This window comes from Mustela putorius, unplaced genomic scaffold, assembly GCF_011764305.1.
Source record: "Mustela putorius furo isolate JIRA1106 unplaced genomic scaffold, ASM1176430v1.1 tig00000585_pilon_pilon_pilon, whole genome shotgun sequence".
Lineage (NCBI taxonomy): Eukaryota > Metazoa > Chordata > Mammalia > Carnivora > Mustelidae > Mustela > Mustela putorius.
The window spans coordinates 469,768-491,000 of NW_025421424.1; the positions used below are offsets into that span (position 1 = coordinate 469,768).

The 21,233-nt window shown below is 40.9% G+C and overlaps 4 non-coding genes and 1 pseudogene across 4 annotated transcripts; all 5 read right to left on the minus strand.

Moving 5' to 3' along the window:
• Window positions 1-2,884: 2,884 nt before the first annotated feature.
• Window positions 2,885-2,957, minus strand: TRNAK-CUU. The gene has a single exon. It is a non-coding gene; the product is annotated as a tRNA-Lys (tRNA).
• A 980-nt stretch (window positions 2,958-3,937) lies between these two features.
• Window positions 3,938-4,009, minus strand: TRNAH-GUG. Its single transcript has one exon. It is a non-coding gene; the product is annotated as a tRNA-His (tRNA).
• Window positions 4,010-4,755: 746 nt separating this feature from the next.
• Window positions 4,756-4,827, minus strand: TRNAG-UCC. Its single transcript has one exon. It is a non-coding gene; the product is annotated as a tRNA-Gly (tRNA).
• A 1,083-nt stretch (window positions 4,828-5,910) lies between these two features.
• On the minus strand, window positions 5,911-5,982 carry TRNAE-CUC. Its single transcript has one exon. It is a non-coding gene; the product is annotated as a tRNA-Glu (tRNA).
• A 14,406-nt stretch (window positions 5,983-20,388) lies between these two features.
• LOC101689808 lies at window positions 20,389-20,706 on the minus strand (annotated as a pseudogene).
• Between the last annotated feature and the right edge of the window lie 527 nt (window positions 20,707-21,233).

Sequence of the window (21,233 nt, forward strand, 5' to 3'; positions counted from 1 at the left end):
TTCCAAGCCTGCGCTTTCCCTCAGGTTTGCTAAGGCACCAACATTGGCCAAAGCAAGTCACAGAGCCAGTCCTAGATAACAGACCAGTGGACAAATAAGTTCCACATCCTGATGGGAAGAGCTGCAAAATATACCATTTCTTTTCAGTCAAACCATATTGGAATATCAGGAGCTTCCTCATTCTTTTTACAGCTGGCTGAACCGTATTTCATTGTATAGTTGTATATTTAGTTACCCACCCCCAAATGGTGGAAATTTAGAGAGGTTTCCAGTTTTAATCACTGAATGAAAAATGCTCTGTGAATAACCTTGAATATGTTTAATTTCACATGTGTGGGGATAATGGGATAAATTTCTAAATGTGGATTTTAAAAAGTAAATAAAAAGTTTAATTATTGATAGATGTTGTTAAAAGGGCACCCTACAGAACTTGGACCAACTCACCCTTTCATATTTAACCTCTCCAACATGCTAGACTTTTTAAAATTACAGCATTTCTTATAGGTCAAAAGTGTTAATTCAGTGTTGTTTCAAATTGCATTGCTTTTGTTAATAGCAACCTTGAATGTTGACTATCTTTCCTTATGAGCAATAGAAATGTGTATTTTCTATTCTTTATATGTTTGCTCTTTGGGGAGGGTTGTTGGCTTATTATTGGTTTGTAGTTTGTAAATATTAGGGAAATTAGCCTTTTGTATATATGTGTGTTCTGTGAATGTAGGTGTTGGGTTTGTTATCAAGGGGTTTCGGCTGTTTTGGGGTATGAGTTCACAATTAGGGCAGTGAGGAGAAATTAAAATGGAGGATTTTTAACACAATGTGAATTGCAAATATTTTCTCAAATTTGTTGTGTTTGGACTTGACTTAGCCAGATATCACTTGATTCACGTAGTCAGATTCATTGATACTTTCTCTCACAACTTGAGAGTTTATGTTGTAGAACACCTTTTTTCACATACACACCAAGATAATAATTGTTTCCTATTTCCACAGGAACTTTTATGTCCCTCTTTATTGTTATTTAAATCTTTGATTGATTTAGAATTTACCCTTATGTAAAGAGCATGGTATTCACTGACCATTATTTTTCCCTAGACACCTATTTATTTAAAACTGCTCATTAGAATTACTGGTTCAAGACCCTCTTTCTAATGTATTACATTTCTTTATGTATTTTGGTATATATCCGGATTCTTGTGCCATTTATTACTGTTGACTCATGCATGATACCTTACTATCTTAATTACTCTAATTTTTCATAGGATTGGTCCTTCCTATTGCTCTCTTTAAAAGAAAGAATTTCCTTGGAAAAGATCTTCTTCGAGTATTTCGTTTCTTTATTTTTGAGATTTTTATTTAGTTATTTGATAGAGCCAGCAAGAGAGAGAACACAAGCAGGGGGAGCAGGAGAGGGAGAAGCAGGCTCCCCACCCAGCAGGGCCAGAAGTTGGGCTGGATCCCAGGACCTGATGGTGACCTGAGCCAAAAGCGGATGCTTAACAACCGAGCCACCCAGGCGCCCCTCCCTGAGTATTTCTGCTTGTTACTTTTCCATTTAAACTTTAAAATTATATTGTCCAGTTTGAATTCTAAAAAACATTTCTATATTCTTATGAAAACCATGTTATCTTCAGACAGCGAATTAAGGAGAGATGTTATCTTTGTGACATTGAGTCTCCCAGCCAAGAACATAATATATCTTGGTTGACAGGGAAGGAGGTCCTGATGCAGTGGTCCCTGAACTTGGTCATTTACCTAAATCACCTACAGAGCTTAAGTCACAGGTTTTGGGGCCAGCACATGGTTTCTGATTCCGCAGGTCTGACGTGGGGCTTGAGAATCTGCATATCTCACAAGTTTCCAGGTGAAGCTCATGTTTGTCCTGGCACTACACTTGAGAATAACTGGCCTAATGTATTGATCATCTGGGAGAGGGTTGGTGGGAGGCTGAAGCATATTTACAAACTTAAAAAAAAAAAAAAAAGGACTGTTAAAGGATCCTTAGGGAAGAGAGGCGGACAACTTGCATGAGGAGTTAAGTGTCTTCGCCCTTGAGGAGAAGCCTCTAGACCTGTGCCAAACTTGGCTGCCACACGCCTTGAAAAACAACTTAAGCCAGACCACCCATTCCAGCACTGAAAGGAGACTCGGACGAGACAATTACAGAGCAAAAAGTTCAGGCTTTCCCCAGCAGAATCAAGTTCTCCATTGGATCAATAACTACCTCAAAACCGGTGCGCGCTGCGCAGCAGGCCGCCCAGACACCGCCCCAGGCATCCAGCGGAGAGCGGCGGGGACTCCCAGCCTGCAAGCTCGCGCCTGCGCCTCGCTCACGCCCCGCCCACGCCTGCGGCTCTTCACAGTCCCTCCTCCGCCGCCCCAGATCCTGTTCCAGGGCACTCTCCTTTCCACCACGCCTCCGAGATTTTAGTAAATGAGTTGTATTTTATAGCCGTTTGCGGCTGGTGAACGCTTCAAAACCTGAAAAGCAAAAACAGATGCTCCTTGGCACCTAGCGAAGAACATTTTAACTAGCTAAGAAGGTCCTTCAAAAAACCCCACCAAGCAGAATAGAGTGTTTCCATCCGGTCCCTTCTGGTCCTAAGGCGTCTTCTCGGTAGGGCGGAGGGGGGCCCCACGGATCAGGACTCGGAGCTGTCACCTTCCCCCCGGGAGAAGCTCCTCCCGCCCCTCGATTGGTAGGTCAGGGACCCAGGGTCCCCGGTTCGGATTAACTTGTGTTCAATTTGAAGCGAATAGAAGATGTTCTGGAAGTTGTTACCGAAGTTTAAAAACCAAAGCGGCCGCAGTGGCTAATTACAAATTTACAGTTGTTGGTTGCCTAAAGAAGATTTCATAGAAACTCAAGAGAAAAATATCTGCTCGCCCAACGTGGGGCTCGAACCCACGACCCTGAGATTAAGAGTCTCATGCTCTACCGACTGAGCTAGCCGGGCGCCCGGGGCCTGGGTTTTCTCTTAGAGGTATCATTTCTTTCAAGAGACAGAGTATATAGTCTAGATACACACTAGTGACAATGAAAGAGATCTTGGGATTGTGAACATGATAGTAGCTTTTTACTACTAAGACTGGCTCCGAGAGAGTGGCGGGGACTGCGTCGGGCCAGGCAGCCTTCCAGAGAACGGAGAATGTGGAGTCCTAAAACTTCCGTGTTTCCGCAAAGTCCGCATGGATCGGATCATTTTGTTAGCCCGGTGTCTGGCATGCCGACTGCTGAGGAGGAGACTAAAGAGCGCGAGGGAACCCGGATGAGAGTCACAAACAGCCGGGGGAGCAGGTAGGGGCCTGGGGGCTTGGTGCTCCAGCCCCTGCTTCCTTCTTTTCCTGAAGGCAGAGAGGCTTAATTCACTCAGCCACCCAGGCGCCCCATGTGTTGTTCTTTTCCTAAACCGTGACAACCACGGTGGTGGGAGGAAGCGTGGCTGAGGGACGTGTCACTGGGAGCACGAATTTGTTTTTAAATACTAAAATTTTGTGTGGCTTAAGTAAAATACCCTATTTGTTACGCGTCCTAGCGAGATTTCAAGTCAGATGAGAGTCAGAGCCCCAGGGGATTTCATTCCACTCTCCCAACTTTCATTTCTCCAATGTACGGTACAAGCGGTGAGTTCCAGAGTCAGAAGCAAAGGGTTCTCACCTTTGCAGCCTTGGTGGCAGCTCCGATACTCCCCAGACCGCCCTGAAGTGCGCGCGTGCCAGAGCCGCTTAGGTTGTTTGTTTGGGGGGGGGGGGGGGCGAGTGGGGTAAGGAGCTGAACAGAAACAATTCACCCAGTTTGTGAACAGCATTTCTGCGAGGAGCTTGGAACGAAGAGAGAATTAAGCTTTTTTCAAGCCCTTTAAAAGATTTTGTATATTAATTAAAAAAAAAAAAAAGAAAGAAAGAAAAAAAAACTGGCCACCCCAGACACACCATATGCCGTGACTCGGATTCGAACCGAGGTTGCTGCGGCCACAACGCAGAGTACTAACCACTATACGATCACGGCGCGCCACTTGCCAGGCGACGCAACGGGGTTTTATTTTATGCCTTTTGGAATAGGAATAGGTACCCTATGCTGCCGTTTTATTTGCCCCGTTTAAATGATCTGCAGCAATCAAAGCACCAAACTTTTCCACTCCACAACCTCGAAGTCTTGACCCCTGAATCCGGTTTTGGGCTAAATCCCGCCTTCAGGCGCCAGCATCGCCCTTCGGCTGGGCAGCGGGCTGCGGCTGGGACCATCGAGGATCGCCCCTCCTCATGCCGCTTTTCCTTCCATTTCCAGCTTGTACCCTGGAATTGAGGTTTCTGTCCCTGCAGCGGTGGAGCCCGGATAGAAGCAGAGCTGGTCGAAGGCCCTCTTTTACGTTTCTTCTTGCTAGACACCGTTCCAAGTGACAGGGATCTCTCCGGGAACTGCGGGATTTGTACTGACGTCCTTACTCTGATTCCTCAGTAAACCAGAGCCGCATCCGAGGATTTAGAAAATCAAATCCGAGCAGCCTTTATTTCAGACCCCCACCCCCAAAAAATGCCCTAAAGACCCCAAAAGGATAGTTATATACTGGTGCGAGGCCAGCGCCCGAACCCAGCACACGGGCTTGGCTCGGCGTTGCAGCTAGGAAAACCCCAGAGGGTCTCTTTTAAGATAGATTCACCACGGAACTGAGAGTCTCAAAATCCTTTCCTTCCCTGGCGGTTTACTGAATTGAACTACTTAAAAGTTTCGGGGGAGAAAATCTAAACGCATATTGCGTTGGCCGGGAATCGAACCCGGGTCAACTGCTTGGAAGGCAGCTATGCTCACCACTATACCACCAACGCAGGCCCTTTCCACTTTTGATTGTTTTCCCTATGAGGAGTAACTGCCTAGTTCTGGTCACAATTCTTTATCTGTCATTTACATTAAGAGAGATTTCTAACACCCAGCCAAACAAGACAGCGCTCTATGATTTCTCCTATGGTTATATTAAAGATTCTATGGTAGTTTCTTATTGATTCACAGGTTTTTAAAATCAGTTCTAATTTTTTCAATTGTGGTTTGAAGGAGGTGTCTCAAATCCAGTTAGGAAGTTAAGTCTCCCCTGATGGACTCATTAGGCATTTCAGAGTACTTTCATAGGGCAGATGCATTAAGGTAAATACAGTAAGGTAGATTGTTTATGGCGGCATTGTTTGTAGTAGCAAAGGATTAGAAATAACCTAACTGTCCATCGAAAAGAAGTTGATTCAATTAATTATGGAATATCAATACAGTAGAATACTATGTGCCATAAGGAAGAATGAGGAAACTCTTCAAGTCTAAACTTGATGTATAATCTAATATATTTCTAAAATACATTGTTAAGTAAAAAAGGCAAAGTGTACCAAAAAACGTGTATAGATTGCTATCATTTGTGCAAGGAGGAGTATATTTAAATATATAAGTATGTGTGCATGTACTTGCGTTTGCATAAGATATGAAATGTAACATTGGTTGCCTTATTAGAGGGAAAATAGATGGCAGAGATAAAAATTAAGTTTGTCAGTTACAGCCTTTGCATATTTGAATCCTAAACCATGTAAATAAATACACTACCCTTTTCAAGAACTAAATTAAATTGAAAGAAAATATCATGTTAGTGAAGAGCGTTTATTTCCATTGACAAGTGTTGGAAATATATTAACTTTAAAAATATCTGGAAATAAAATAGTATGAATAGCATAATTCCAATTGTTTTTTTTTAAACTGGACATCGGAGTTAATAGGTCGGAGAACAATTTTCACTTTGTATATTTCTGCACTTCCTGTATTTCAGCTTTGGCGAGTCGGGTAACTGACTAGGAGAAACAATGTTAATCATTAAAAGGATTCTGTGGAATAGTTTAAACAAACAAAAAAAAAAAAACACAACTTTAAAATGACTCTTCCCTGACCGGGAATCGAACCCGGGCCGCGGCGGTGAGAGCGCCGAATCCTAACCACTAGACCACCAGGGAGGCTGGTAAAAGCTTTCTGATAGAAATTATATGATTCGAAGTGTATGTTTCTACCTAAATTTCTGTATACCGTTCCAACTGCCTTGGGTTTTGAGATTCCTGAAAACTGCGCCTTTGTCAGGTGGAATTGACTCCTTTGTTTCTTTTTTGAAGTTAGTAAACCCGCGGAAGAACCCGGAAGCCTGGCTCCCAGAGCTGAGGGATGATCAGAAACGCACCATCACAGTCCCCAAGACCAGAGATAAGTAACAGGAGGAGACGGAGACAGAAAAGAAGCTCTCAGCTTCACGTAGTTGCCCTGATTTCCTGAACTGTGATCAGGAGAAAAGTAACGACCTTTAGCTGGAGCTTTGCCCAGGTGAACAGAAACTTTTCCTTAAGAAATATAAAGGTCGTCGTGTGACCAACGCTTGGAGATCCTGATCCTATGGCAGCTTTTTTTCGTCTATGAACTTAGACCAAATTCTGCTGGCCAAAACAAATACTGCAGTCACGTGAAAGTCACTGGGCCTACGGGTCCTTGGTGGTCAGCAGAACCTGAGCTTAACTCTGGTGGGAGACTAAGAGAAAGGCAGAGGTATGGAGCTTTTCAGTTTTTTAATATGAAGAAAGGAGAGTGGGAGTAAGAAGGAAAAAAGAAATGGGGTGCATGCTTCCACTGAAGGAACATTAAAAACCATACCCATCAGTGTATGCAAATTAACTTTTTTTGACTATATGAGAAAAAACAAATGTAACAAAATACTGACAATGAATCTACGTGAGGGGTAATTGAGTGCTCATTATTTTATTCTTTCGAGTTTTTTGTAAAAATTTTTAAAATAAAAAATTGAGAAAAACAAGAATGAAACAAAAGCCTCCACTCAGGCTTTTTTTTTTTTTTTTAATCAGAAGATCCCAATGTTACTAACTTTGATGAGTTCAAACCGAAATTTTTAAAAGCAGTCCCCCTCCACATTAACATAAAAAAATATTTTCGATAATGAAAAAGTGAATTTAAATATGAATCACTAATGATGTGTGCATATCAGCAGGGCTTAACAGAAGAATGGATAGTAGGACATGGGGAATTTGTGGGGTTTTATGTTCTTTTGCTTTGCTTTTAAAGTATTAATGTTAAAATATTGTTTAAGAAAAGTATACATCCTCCTGACTTCCAATCTCCACCTTCCTGGGGGTTTAAATGCCAGAAATTTGTTACTAAATGCCAGATGGTTATTTTCACAAAAACCAGTAATCCCATTGTCACATGTCACCATGGAGATTAACAGAGGCCATTTCCTTTTACTCCAGCTCTGTTCCACAGAACCACAATCTGTACCCCAAGGATGGAAAAAAAGTAACTAACTTTCAGCATTTTGGAATTGTATACCAATTCCAAATTGGGGTGGGTAGGATAGTAGAATTTATTCCTCTATATCAGAGGAAATCAACCTTTTATTTCAGTCAATAACAGCCCATTGTAATCTATTTTTCTGCCACCTGCTGGTAATTTTTGGCAACACATGAGAACCTAGGAAAGAAAGTACAAGCTCTGGGAGCTAGTCACCCTTCTCAACATCAAACTACCAGGAGAGGGGGCACCTGGGTGGCTCATTGGGTTAAAGCCTGTGCCTTTGGCTCAGGTCATGGTCCCAGGGTCCTGGGATCGAGCCCCACATCGGGCTCTTTGCTCAGCAGGGCACCTGCTTCCTCCTTTCTCTCTGCCTACTTGTGATCTTTATCTGTCTAATAAATAAAAAATCTTAACAAAACAGGAGAGGCCTCATCATTCAGGATGAGGGAAGATGGGGGAAGGAGTACAATTCCTTCACTTCACTCCATCTTCTGTTTTCTTTTTTCCTTTTTCCATACATTTGTAGATCATATGCCAGACTAGGCATTGAAGTCACAAAATATACTTAATGAACTCATAATCAGGGGGCACTTGGCTAGTTCAGTCAGAAGAGCATACAATTCTTGATCCTGGGGTTGTTGAGTTTGAGCTCCACATTGGGTATGGAGATTAATTAAATAAACTTTAAAAAAAAATAGCTCACAATCAAATGGAAAACCAAATAAACAAGTGAATAAAAGAATATGGATCAGGGAAGATTGAGTACTTGTACTTTTCCCTATTCCTCCTGCTAATACAACTAAAAAGCTTGGACACTGCACATAAAACAAACTTAAGAGACTTGAAAAGGTGGAGAAAAGGAGGCAGACCAGCTAGGGGCCTAAAGAACCTAAGGAGCCACACATTGGTGATTTCCTGGGTTTTTTTTTTTTTTTTTTTTTTTTTTTTTTTTTTTTTTTTTTTTTTTGTCTCACAAATCCCAGATGTGGTGCTGAAGAAGCCAGCAACCTGGAAATGCCAGTGGGGACAGCCAAAGGAAAAAACAAAACAAAACAAAAGCAAGCCTGTTCTTTCTAGCCAAAGGACCAGGAAAGAGGCAGCCTAGGAAAATAGAAAACTTCTAGATAATCAGCACTCCGCTCCAGCCAAACACCAGAGAAAGAACTGTTTTGCTCACTCCAACAAACACTGGTAATGGTTGAATGGGATGCCTAGACATCCACCTTCACCAGGCCTTTTAGGAGGTGTTCCTTCCCTTCTCTGCTGGATTAGTTCTAGAGGAGAGGTGGTAAAGAGCAGTTTCACCAACACCCAGTGATATCAAGGTGACCCCGCCCCTATCCCTACTATTAGTGGAGACCATGTGGGAAGGAGTAAAAAGACCTTCCTACTTCTCCCAGGCAGGTTGGTATCAGTGAAAGCCTAATAACCCCTGCCCTCACCTAAGCAGTAATGAGAAGCCCCACCCCTCAGGTGTCAGTAGAAGCTGAGTGGGGAAACTGGAAGCCTACACCTACTTGGCTGTAATAAGACACTCCCATTTACTTTCACTGCCACAGTAGTAGTGGAGAAAGCCAACTAAGAAGTTTTAAATAGGATCCAGAGTTCAAAATGTCCAGGTTTTAATAAAAATAGCACTCATCATACCAATGAGAAAGATCTTCAACTGAATGAAAACAGACCACACCTAGATGACAGATACTAGAATTCTCTGACAAAGATTTTAAAGCATGGGGTGCCTGGGTGGCTCAGTGGGTTAAAGCCTCTACCTTCGGCTCAGATCATGATCCCAGGGTCCTGGAATGGAGCCCGGCATCAGGCTCTCTGCTTGCTGGGGAGCCTGCTTCCTCCTCTCTCTCTGCTGCCTCTCTGCCTACTTGTGATCTCTCTCTGTCAAATAAATAAATAAAATCTTTTTTAAAGAAAAGATTTTAAAGCAGTCATCATAAAAATGTTTCAACAAGCAATCACAACCATGCTTGAAACAAACGAAAAAATTAGAAAGTCCCAATAGAGAAATTAAGTTTCAGCAAAGACATAGAAGCAAAGAAATAGAAGAAAAAGAAGAACTAAAAAAAAAAAAAAAGAACAACAACAATGACGATGACAACAACAACAGCTAAACGGAAATTTTAGAACTAAAAAATAACAATAACCAAACCAAACCAAACCATCTCAGTGGATGGGTTCAATAGCAGAATGGAGGGGGCAGTGGAAAATCTGTGAACTAGAAGACAAAAGTACTCAACATGGACAGTGGATAAATAAAAATTAAAAAAAAAAAAAGGCAGAGTCTCAGGGACTTGTGGGATTATAACAACAGATCTGTGATATCATTGGATATCCAGGAGGAGAAGAAAAAAAGAACAGGACAGAAAAAAGTACAAAAAGAAATAGTGGCTGGAAATTCCCCAAGTTTGGCAGAGGGATAAAACCTATGTGTTCAAGAAGCTGAGCAAACCCCAAAGAGGATAAACCCAAACAAATTCATGCCAGGACACATCATAGTCAAACTACTGAAAGCTAAAAACATAAAAAATACTGAAAGCAGTGGAAAATGACACCTTACTTGTAGGGGGAAAATCAATGGCAGATTTCTCATTGGAAATCGTGGAGGCCAGAAGAAGGGGCACAAAATTTTTCAAACACTGAAAGAAAAGACTGTCCACCGAGATTCTTTTTTTTTTTTTTTAATTGATTTTATTTATTTACTTGACAGAGAGAAATCACAAGTAGATGGAGAGGCAGGCAGAGAGAGAGAGAGGGAAGCAGGCTCCCTGCTGAGCAGAGAGCCCGATGCGGGCCTCGATCCCAGGACCCTGAGATCATGACCCGAGCCGAAGGCAGCGCGGCCCAACCCACTGAGCCACCCAGGCGCCCCCACCGAGATTCTTATATCAGGGAAAATACTCTTCAAGAGTAAAGGGCATAATACATTTCAACAACAAAAAGACAAACAGCCCAATTTTCAAATGAGCAAATGAAGAGAACATCTCCAAAGAAGATACTCAAAACAACCAGCAAGCATATGAAAAGATTCTCGATGTCATTGGTCATTAGGGAAATGCAAGCCTATACCGCAATAAGATATCATTTCACACTTTGGGGCTGGCTACAGTTATGGAAAATAACAAGTACTGATGAGGATGAGGAGAAATTGGAACACTTATACTTTGCTGGTGGGAATGTAAAATGTTTCAGCTGCTGTGGAAAACAGTTTGGCAGTTCCTCAGAAAGTTAAACGTAGTATATATGACCCAATAATTCACTCCTAGGTACATTATACCACAAAGCACTGAAAACAGATACTCAAAAGATATCCTATCCATGTACATTCATAGCAGCATGCTATTAACAGTAGCCCAAGTAGAAACCACCCAAATGTCAATAAAGTCACAGATAAACAACTATGGTATATAAATACAGTGGCTTATTGTTTGGACATAAAAAGAAATGAGGTACTGATACCAGCTATGGTATCATAGTGGTATGATACAGTATGGATGCACCTTGAAAACGTTATGCTTAAAAGAAAGAAAACAGACACAAAAGATCACATATTGTATGACTCCATTTACATGAAATGTCCAGAAAAGGCAAATCCACAGAGACGGGAAGCAGACTGGTCATTGCCAGATGTTGGGGAATGACTGAATAATGGGTACAGAGTTTCTTTTTTGGGGAGATGAAAACATTCTGGAACTTGATAGTGGTGACTGGTGCAAAACATTTTGAATGTATTATATGTTATTGAACTGTACACTTTGGAATGATTAAAATTGTGGACTTTATGTCCGATGTGTATTTATACAGTTAAAACAGTGAAGGAGGGACGCCTGGGTGGCTCAGTTGGTTAGGCGGCTGCCTTCGGCTCGGGTCATGATCCCAGCGTCCTAGGATCGAGTCCCACGTCGGGCTCCTTGCTCCGCAGGGAGCCTGCTTCTCCCTCTGCCTCTGCCTGCCACTCTGTCTGCCTGTGCTGGCTCTTGCTCTCTCTCTGACAGGTGAATAAATAAAATCTTAAAAAAAACAAAACAGTGAAGGAGAAATCCTAGCAAGATTTTTTGTGGATATAGACAAAATTATTCTAAAAGCTAAATGGAAAGGCAAAGGAGCTAGAATGAGTAAAATGAAGTTTGAAAAAGAAGAATTGAGTGAGGGGCACCTGGGTGGCTCAGCGGGTTAAAGCCTCTGCCTTCAGCTCAGGTCATGATCCCAGAGTCCTGGGATCGAGCCCTGCATCGGGGTCTCTGCTCAGCTGGGAGCCTGCTTCCCTCTCTCTCTCTGCCTGCTTCTCTGCCCACTTGTGATCTCTGTCAAATAAATAAAAATAAAATCTTTAAAAAAAAAAAAAAAAAGAAGAATTGAGTGGGATGGGGTGGGAGGGATAAGGTGGCTGGGTTATGGACAGTATGGTGGGTATGAGCTATGGTGAGTGCTGTGAATTGTGTAAGACTGATGATTCATAGACCTGTGCCCCTGAAACAAATAATATATATGTTAATAAAAACATTTTTTAAAAGATAAATTAAAGTTTTGAAAAAAAATTAACTGGGTAGAATCAGCTTACTCATTTTTAAGACTTATAAGACTACAGTGTCAGGATGGTGTGGTATTGGCAGAAGAATAAATGTACAGACCAATGAAACAGAATAAAGAACCCAACAATAGACCAAATATGCCAAACTGACTTTTTTTTCTTTTTTTTTTTTTTACAAAGGTACAGAAGCAATTAAATGAAGAAAGAATAGCTTTTTCAGTATACCTTGCTGAAGAAATTGGACATCCATTGGTCAAAAAAACAAAAAACAAACCAAAAAATCTCTCAACTTTAGTTTCACACCTTATATAAGAACTGACTCAAAGTGGATCAACAACTTAAACGTGAAGTGTAGAACTCTTAGGAAGAAAAAAAAAAGCTCTTCATGAGCTAGGGCTAGTCAAAGATTTGACACCAGCAGCATGATCCATAAAAGGGAAAAACTGATAAAGTAGACTTCTTCAAAATTAAATACTTTTTTTTTTTTTTTTTGCAAAAGACCCTCCTATGAGGATGAAAAGACAAGCAGTGATTGGGAGGAAATGTTTGTAAACCACATACACAACAGAGGACCATTACCTAGAATATATTAAAAAACTCTCAAACTCAACAGTAAAAAAACCCAGTCTGATGAGAAAATGTCAAAAAGACATGAAGGATATACAGAGAGCATATAAGCACATGAAAGATGTCCAACATTATTAGCCACTAGGGAAATACAAATTGAAATCACAATTAGATACCACTACATACCTATCAGAATGGCTAAAAAAAATTTTTTTTAATGACTATCTAATGGTGAGAATGCAGAAAATGCAGAGAAACTGGATCACTCATCCATTGCTTTTGGGAATGTAAAATAGTGCAAGTCACCCTGGAAAACAGTTTGGCAGTTTATTAAACAAAAAACATCCTGAAGGGGTGGTGCAGTGGGTTAAAGCCTCTGCCTTTGGCTTGGGTCATGATCCCAGGCTTCTGGGATCGACCCCCACATTGGGCTCTCTGCTCAGCAGGGAGCCTGCTTTCTCCCCTCTCTCTGCCTACTTGTGATCTCTGTCAAACAAATAAAATCTTAAAAAAAAAAAAAAAACAACTAATCCTGAAAGGTTACACACTATATGATTGCTTATATAACATTCTTCTTCTTTTTTTAAGACTCTATTTATTTATTTGACAGAGATAGCAAGAGAGGGAACACAAGTAGGGGGAGCAGGAGAAGGAGAAGCAGATTCCAGGGAGCCTGACATAGGACTTGATCCCAAGACCCCGGGATCATGACCTGAGTTGAAGGCAGATGCTTAACTGAGCCACCCAGTTGCCCCTATATAGCATTCTTAAAATGACAAAAATCACAGAAATGGAGAAGATGAGCTTTTACTAATTTTAAGGTAGGGATGGAGATGGGAGGGAAGTAGGCATGGCAACATGAGGGATCCTTGTGATGGAGTAAGCTATCTTGATTGCAATATCGCGCTATAGTTTCCTGTTACGCCTGAGTTTTCGCATCCGAGAGGCCACCAAGGAGCCAACACCGATGCAGTCACATGAGGGTTTATTTTTACAAGCTTAAGCTTGGGCCCAAGTATACCCAACGCAGCGGAGTAGGGACTTGGACCCTAAACCAGACTATAGTCAGAGTTTTTAAAGGCGGAGTAGGTGTGGACTCGGGGGTGGGTGAGGACAAAGGGGTGTTCAGAAGGGCTATCAGGGTAAAGAAGACTGTCAGGATATTGAGGCCTGGTTATTATCAAGCCAAGGCCGTTTTTCCTCTAGTGAGGCACTAACATGAAGACAGTTGAGAGTTTCCTGATAGAATGTCACATTCCTCCTCTCAAGTGTCCTTGTTAGTGAGATTTAGCACTGGGACATTTGTAAACTGAGGAAGACTCCTGTCTTGCAGGATTGTGATTTCTGCAAGTTAACTATTTGTTCACACATCCTACCGAGGGGAGGGGAGCAGGTGGAGAGGGGGGGCAAGGTGCCAGCTTTTGCTTTGTCAGGATGGCTGTACTTATGTCAGGGCTAGACTCAAGGTGGGTACAGTCTTGTTTTTCTTGGCCTCCACATTTCCCAGGGGGTTACCATTGGGAGAAACTGTGTAAAGGGTACATGGGATCTCTCTGTATCATTACAATTGCATATAAAGCTATAATTACCTCAAAAGGAAAAGTTTACATTTAATGAGTACGGAGTTTCAGTTTTGCAAGATAAAGAGTTCTGGAGATTTCGTTGCACAATGTGAATATACTTAAAACTACTGAACTGTACACTTTAAAATGGTGAAGATAGTAAATTTTATAGTAAGTGTATTTTACTACAATTAAAATTTTATAGAGAAAGAACAAAGTAATTAAAGAGTAGAAAGATTTTACACACGAACAAAACTAGAACTGAATGAGACAAAATGCAGTTAATTTCACCAGAGGGAGTGAAGAAACTCTGGGAACTCTGCTGCACATCAGTAGCAAAGCTGACAGTAGAATTCATAGCTCCTCTCCAAATTGCTTGAAATTGTCTTTTACTTGGAGCTTTAAGATCCATAGGATTGGAACACCTGGGTGGCTCAGTTGGTTAAGTGTCTGCCTCTGGCTCAGGTCATGATCCCACAGTCCTGGGATGGAGTCCCACATAGGATTCTTTGCTCAGCAGGGAGCCTGGGTCTCCCTCTGCTTCCCACTCCCCTTGCTTGTGCTCACTCTCTCTCTCTCTCTGACAAATAAAATACACTTATAAGATCCACAGAATCTCTTAGCCCCTTTGTGACATCAGATTTTCCCACACAATGCCAGATGGCATCAATCTCAACTCTTCCTACTGCCCACAGAAATTCCTGTCTACACGGGACTGACTTGTCTTCTTCATCCCTTTAGACTAACGGTTCTCAACTTAAGCCACATGCGCAATTGCACAGGGAGTATTAAAAACAAAAAAATCCTGGCAGTTGTGTTCCACCCCCAGAAGTTCTGATTTAATTGGTTTGGGGTATTCTCTGAACATCAGAATTTTTTCAACCTCCTCAGATGATTATAACATGCAGCCAAAGTTAAGAGCTGCTGCTTCAGGCACTGAATATACAACTTTTCCATTAAGTGCTGTATTACATTTACTTTGTAGATTTTATTTATTTATTTGACAGAGACACAAGTAGACAGGCAGGCAGGGAGAGAGAGGGAAGCAGGCTCCCTGCTGAGCAGAGAGCCCGATGGGGTAATTGATAGGACCCTGAGATCATGACCTGAGCTGAAGGCAGTGGCTTAACCCACTGAGCCATCCACGCACCCCATAGACTGTTATTTTTCATCTGTTATATTCGTCTCCATGGCAAAACTGTATAATATCCTAGAAGGCCTTCATTCTATCAAATATTTCTAGCAAATTTTTTTTAAAGATTTTATTTATTTATTTGACAGAGAGAGATCACAAAGTAGGCAGAGAGGCAGGCAGAGAGAGGAGGAAGCAGGCTCCCCGCTGAGCAGAGAGCCCGATGCGGACTCGATCCCAGGACCCTGAGATCATGACCTGAGCCGAAGGCAGCGGCCTAACCCACTGAGCCACCCAGGCGCCCCTCTAGCAAATTTTAAGTGCTCGATCAACACTTGAATTCTCAACTAGCTGAGAAAGTTCCTTGGGTTGGCATCAGAATCCAAGTTAGTTTTGGCTGGTTAATACAGTACAAAACGAAGATGGAACAAAGGAAGGAGATAAAATCTAACATTTGGTGACAATGACAGACATAATTCCTGATACAGGAGTGGCTGAAGTCCAGGCCTAAATAACTGAGAAATCTTCACCTGATTAGCAATAAATGTCCAGGGACAAAAAACAAACAAACAAACAAACAAAATAAACAACCACAAGGCATCAATCATTAACCCTAATTATTAATTGTCTCTCATGACAAATTCTTCTACCAGTTCAATTTGTTTTAATGACAACATCTAAGTATGCCAAAAGCTCTTTGGTAAACAGAGGAGTCTGTATATGCTTGAATCATTCAAAATACCCAAAGTCCTTTTGAGGAACAGTCCAGGTGGATATCACCTCTGTATAACTAAAAATCCAGCAAGTAGACCCAAAGGGGTAGTAATTCACAGACTGAAAACTCGCCATTGAAGTATCTCATGATACTTCTCTGCTAATTTGCAATAATCTATACCCAAGAGGCCTAAAATGTCTGACACGGAGGAGATAATCCTGCTGTGTGATTTAACAGTATAAATGTCTCTGGAGCCCACTCAGGTTCCAAGTTCTGCTCAAACGATGGGACTGAGGAACAGCCGTAATTACAAAGACTTGGAACCAAAAGAGATACTTAGAAACATATAATCTGTTGGCTTTTCAATCCACTTAAGCAATAGAACTCTTTTTTTCTTAATGAAAGCATGCCCCAAATCCCAAAATATAAAAGAGCTCAAACCAGAGCTGCTCTGTTTGGACTGGGGTGTAGGAAATCCCTACAGCTTTGGGAGCATGGCTTTTAAATCCAAACCTACAGGGAAAGGGGCTGAGGGTTAAATTTGTGTGGCCCCGTGTTTAGGAGGCTCTAGAGAGAAACCAAGAATGTGAAGTAAAAGGAATCAAACGTCTCTCTCATATGAGAGTACTGGGAAAGTCGTGTCCTTGAGCTACACACACACACACCCCAAACCTGTTTCTAAAGCAAGCATGATCCATAACGTAAAAACACTTTCAGTAATCCAGTTTATCCAGTTTACGTCATGGTAGTGTGAAACCACTTGGGATTGAGAATATCTAGAAGGTTTCCTCAACCGTGGTGGTATCTTTGGGGTAGGAGGGGGGCTTTAGAAATATGCAGGGGTACTTTAAAAATTTACAGTGACTGGGTTGCAAGTGGCAACTGGATGCAAGTGGCACTTAGCAGGAGAGGTGAGACAAGAATGCTTACTGTCCTGCACTAGGCAGGACAGTTCTACAAAACAAAGAATTGTCCCTTCTCAAATGTTAATAGAGCCCCCACTGAGAAGAACTGCAGGCAAGGAAACCTAAAAGATTTAGGTTACTTTATACCCAAGATTCCCATGACACGTTTTCACAGAGGATAATACACTCCTAAAATTTGTATAGAACCACAAAAGACCCCAAGTAACCAAATAAAGAAAAGCAAAACTGATGGCATCACAATGCTGGACTTCTGCACAAAAACAGACACACAGACCAATGGAGCAGAATAGAAAACCCAGAAATGGACGCACAACTCTATCATTGACAAAGCAGGAAAAAAAGAGTCTTTTCAACAAATGGTGTTAGGAAAACTGGAGAGCAACATGCAGAAGAATGAAACTGGAGGGCGCCTGGGTGGCTCAGTGGGTTAAGCCGCTGCCTTAGGCTCAGGTCATGATCTCAGGATCCTGGGGTAGAGCCCCGCATCTGGCTCTCTGCTCAGCAGGGAGCCTGCTTCCTCCTCTCTCTCTCTCTCTCTCTCTCTCTCTCTCTGCCTGCCTCTCTGCCTGCTTGTGATCTCTCTCTGTCAAATAAATAAATAAAATCTTTAAAAAAAAAAAAAAGAATGAAACTGGACCACTTGCACCATACACAATAAACTCAAAATGGATGAGAGCTCTAAATGTGAGACAGAAACCATCAAAATCCTAGAGAACACAGGCAGTAACCTCTTTGACCTCGGCCTCAGCAATTCTTGCTAGACACGTCTCTGGAGGCAAGGGAAACAAAAGTAAAAATGAACTATTGGGACTTTATCAAGATTAAAAACTTCTGGGGTGCCTGGGTAGCTCAGTCGGTTAGGTGTCTGCCTTCGGCTCAGGTCATGATCCAGGAATCCTGGGATGGAGTCCCACATCAGGCTCCCTGCTCAGTGGGGAGCCTGCTTCTCCTCCTCCTCCCTGCTCGTGCTCTCTCTCTCTCAAATAAATAAAATCTTTTTAAAAAAAGATAAAAACTTCTGTAGAGTGAAGGAAACAGTCAACAAAACTAAAAGGCAGCCTATGGAATGGGAGCATATATTTGCTATAGATGTATCTGATAAAGGGTTAGTATCTAAAATCTATAAAGAACTTACCAAACTCAACACCTATAAAACAATCCAGTTAAGAAATTGGCAGACAACATGAATAGACATTTTCCTGAAGAAGACATCCAGATGGCCAACAGACACATGAAAAGATGCTCAACATGACTCATCATCAGGGAAACAGAAATCAAAACCATGATGAGATAATATCTCACACCTGTCAGAATGGCTAAAATTAACAACACAGGAACAATAGATGTTGTCAAGGACTTAGAGAAAGGGGAATCCTCTTACACTGTTGGTACAAACTGGTGCAGCCACTCTGGAAAACAGGTTCCTCAAAAATTTTTAAATAGAACTATCCTATGACCCAGCAATTGCTACTAGATAGTTACCCAAAGGACAAAAAAATACTGATTTGAAGGGGCACATGCACCCTGATGCTAATAGCAGCACTATCAATGATAGCCATATTACAGAAAGAGCCCAAATGTCCATTGAGTGATGAACAGATAAAGATGTGGGGTGTGTGTGTGTATAATGTATATATTATATGTATATAATATGTGTTATATATAATACATACACACATATTATATATATATATATAATATAATGAAATATTTACTCAGTCCTCAAAAAGAATGAAATCTTGCCATCTGCAACAACATGATTGGAGTTTGGGTGTATTATGCTAAGTGAAATAATTAGAGAAATACCATACAATTTCACTCGTATGTGGAATGTAAGAAACCAAACACATGAACATAGGGGAAGGGGCAAAAAAAAGAGGGGCAAACCTAAGAGACCCTTAACTACAGAGAAAAAAACTAAAGGCTGCTGGAGGGGAGATGGGCAGGGGTATTGAGAGCCTACTGAAGTGTCTGCCTTGCTCTCCTCACTATCCATAGTAAAGAGGTAGCTCCTTGGTGGTCTGGTGGCCAGGACTGAGGGCTTTTGCAGTGAAGAGGAGTCATGTCTATTCCAGCCCCCTTGCAGGAGGTATGTGTACCCTCAAGAAATTGTAGTTAAAAGGTCAAGGAACATACTTGAACATTTTTCTGAGGACAGGGCTAATATCTCTCATTAGGTTTTCAAAAGGAGTTTGTGATCCTCCAAAGTAAGAACCACTGATTTATAAACTCTCAATCCCAAATAATCCCATACTGCTAACACCCTAATAAATTCAACCAAAAGAAACCCATCTTTTACTGCATTAGCAGTCTTTGATTTTAGAAGCATTTTATTTTTGGAACTCTCTTCTTAATGCAGGGAAGGGCAAGCACTGCTTTCTTTACCTTTCCAGGAAATGATAAAAACACCAAATGTCTAGGTAAAGGTGGTACAAAGTAAAGAGTCTGTCTTTATGGAATAGTTCCAAATGGGTAAAATGGTAAAATTTCAAGCTATGAAAAATGACGCCTTTTTATTTAACTTAAATTTAAATTCACACTTCCAAAAATACTTGATTTGTTTTCATTTTAACTTTAATTTATCCACAAGAGGTTTAAAGAGAGTTGCAAAAATGTAAGCAACACCTCACATGCAACCAAAACAAATATAACAAAAACTAGCATAAAGATAGAAAATTCAAAAGCTATAGAAAAAAATATATAATAAAAACCCAAGTGTATATAAATACTATAACTAGATTATATTTTCCTCTGAACTTCAAAACAGTTAAAACCAAAAGAGAAAGAAAATGAGTTACAGCATTCTCACTGCCTCTTAAAAGGAAACATATCAAGCTGCCAAAAAAGTCAAACTTTCCTTAAATGGTGAACTTCTCAAATAGGCCCTTCTACCACAACAATTAATGACCTAATGACCATCACTGAGTTTATCTGAAATGAATTTTGAAAAAGTATCTTGTTTCCTTGTTGTTTCTTTCATTTGACACCAAATAAAAGATATTTATTTATGAATATGGATATTCATGAGGCTATCCAATGATGATCTTCTATGTTTTCAACATACTGGTTTCTACCAGTTAGAGGGTTAGTAATATAGTTTAAACATATTGAACTATATTAGAATTTTGTTTAATTCCTTGGGTATATAAAAGTTGGTTGCCAGCCATCTCTCTTCTTACCCTCAGTGGTGGGCTCATTCTCTGAGCCAGTGTTCTAACTTGAAGATCTTGGGACTGTTTTCTCTGGTCTACCTTCTCTCGCATCCTGCCTAAATCTGTATCTTTTGTTTTTTTCCCCTTTTCTCCATCTAAATTCCGCCACCTGGGAGCCTATTGAAGAAGCTATAATGCAAAGAATATTGACTTCTGGGGCAGATAAATCTGGATTTGAATTAGGCAACCTGAGACAAGATAGTATCTTCAAGCGCTTCGGTTCCTAGAAAATGGGGATAAAATTTGCCTTTCAGGGTTGTTGTGAGGATTAGAAATGCTATCACCAGATCACTCAGCATAGCATGTGGCACCAACAGATGTTCAACAATAATTAAACTATTTCTACTATGATGAGTACCCCTGTCCAGGTGGATCTGATATTTTTGTTTTGTAGTAAGTAAGGCAGTGGACAACTGTTACTCCTTAGTACCTTTTTTGAGAAAAGCTATCAAGTCTGCTCTTCCCCTCATCTGCTTAATGTCGGTGGAGATCATTTTTGTTCCAGGGAGGTACTTCTTGGGGTTCTCCAAATACTCATCAGTGTCTCCTCTCCCCAGGTGATGCCTTTGTTCTTGTTGGCATCTGCAGAAGACAAGTCAGGCCCTTGGTTTATCTTTTGCCCAGATAAACCATGGAGCTTTGGCCCAGTTTTGTGCTTGCCTCCCTTTTCCACAGTATGGCACTAGGGCACAATTCTGAACAAAAATCTTCTTGCCCTTCTCAATATCACCCATTCTTAAATCACTCTTCTGTTGCAAGTGAAACAAAGAAGCCCATTCACAAGTCAGAGGTCTCTCTGTAAACTCAACTTTGCTGACTATAAATGTGTTCTGGGTGGCATTTGGTAGATAGGTTTTGACAAGGATGACGATTAGACACACACACTCAAACACACATACACATACACACACACAAAGGGCTCACAGATAATTTCTGACTTTAAAATTTTGTTATGAAAATTTCAAACATTTACAAAAAGATCCTAGGGTAATGAATACCTGAGTTCTCTATCTCCCAGTTTGAACAATTATCAGTGCATGTTTCAATCTTCTGTAAGATTGAATGCCTATAAGCATTCCAGCTATCATATCATTTCATCTGCAAATATTCAAAGATAGATAAGCTCTTGCTTTTTAAAAAGTACCACCTATCACACTAACTTTATAAATCATTAAGTATTCATGAATTGTTCATTTGCATTCAAATTTCCCCAACTGTCTCATAATTTTTGTTTGTTTTCTTGAATTAGAATCCAATAAAA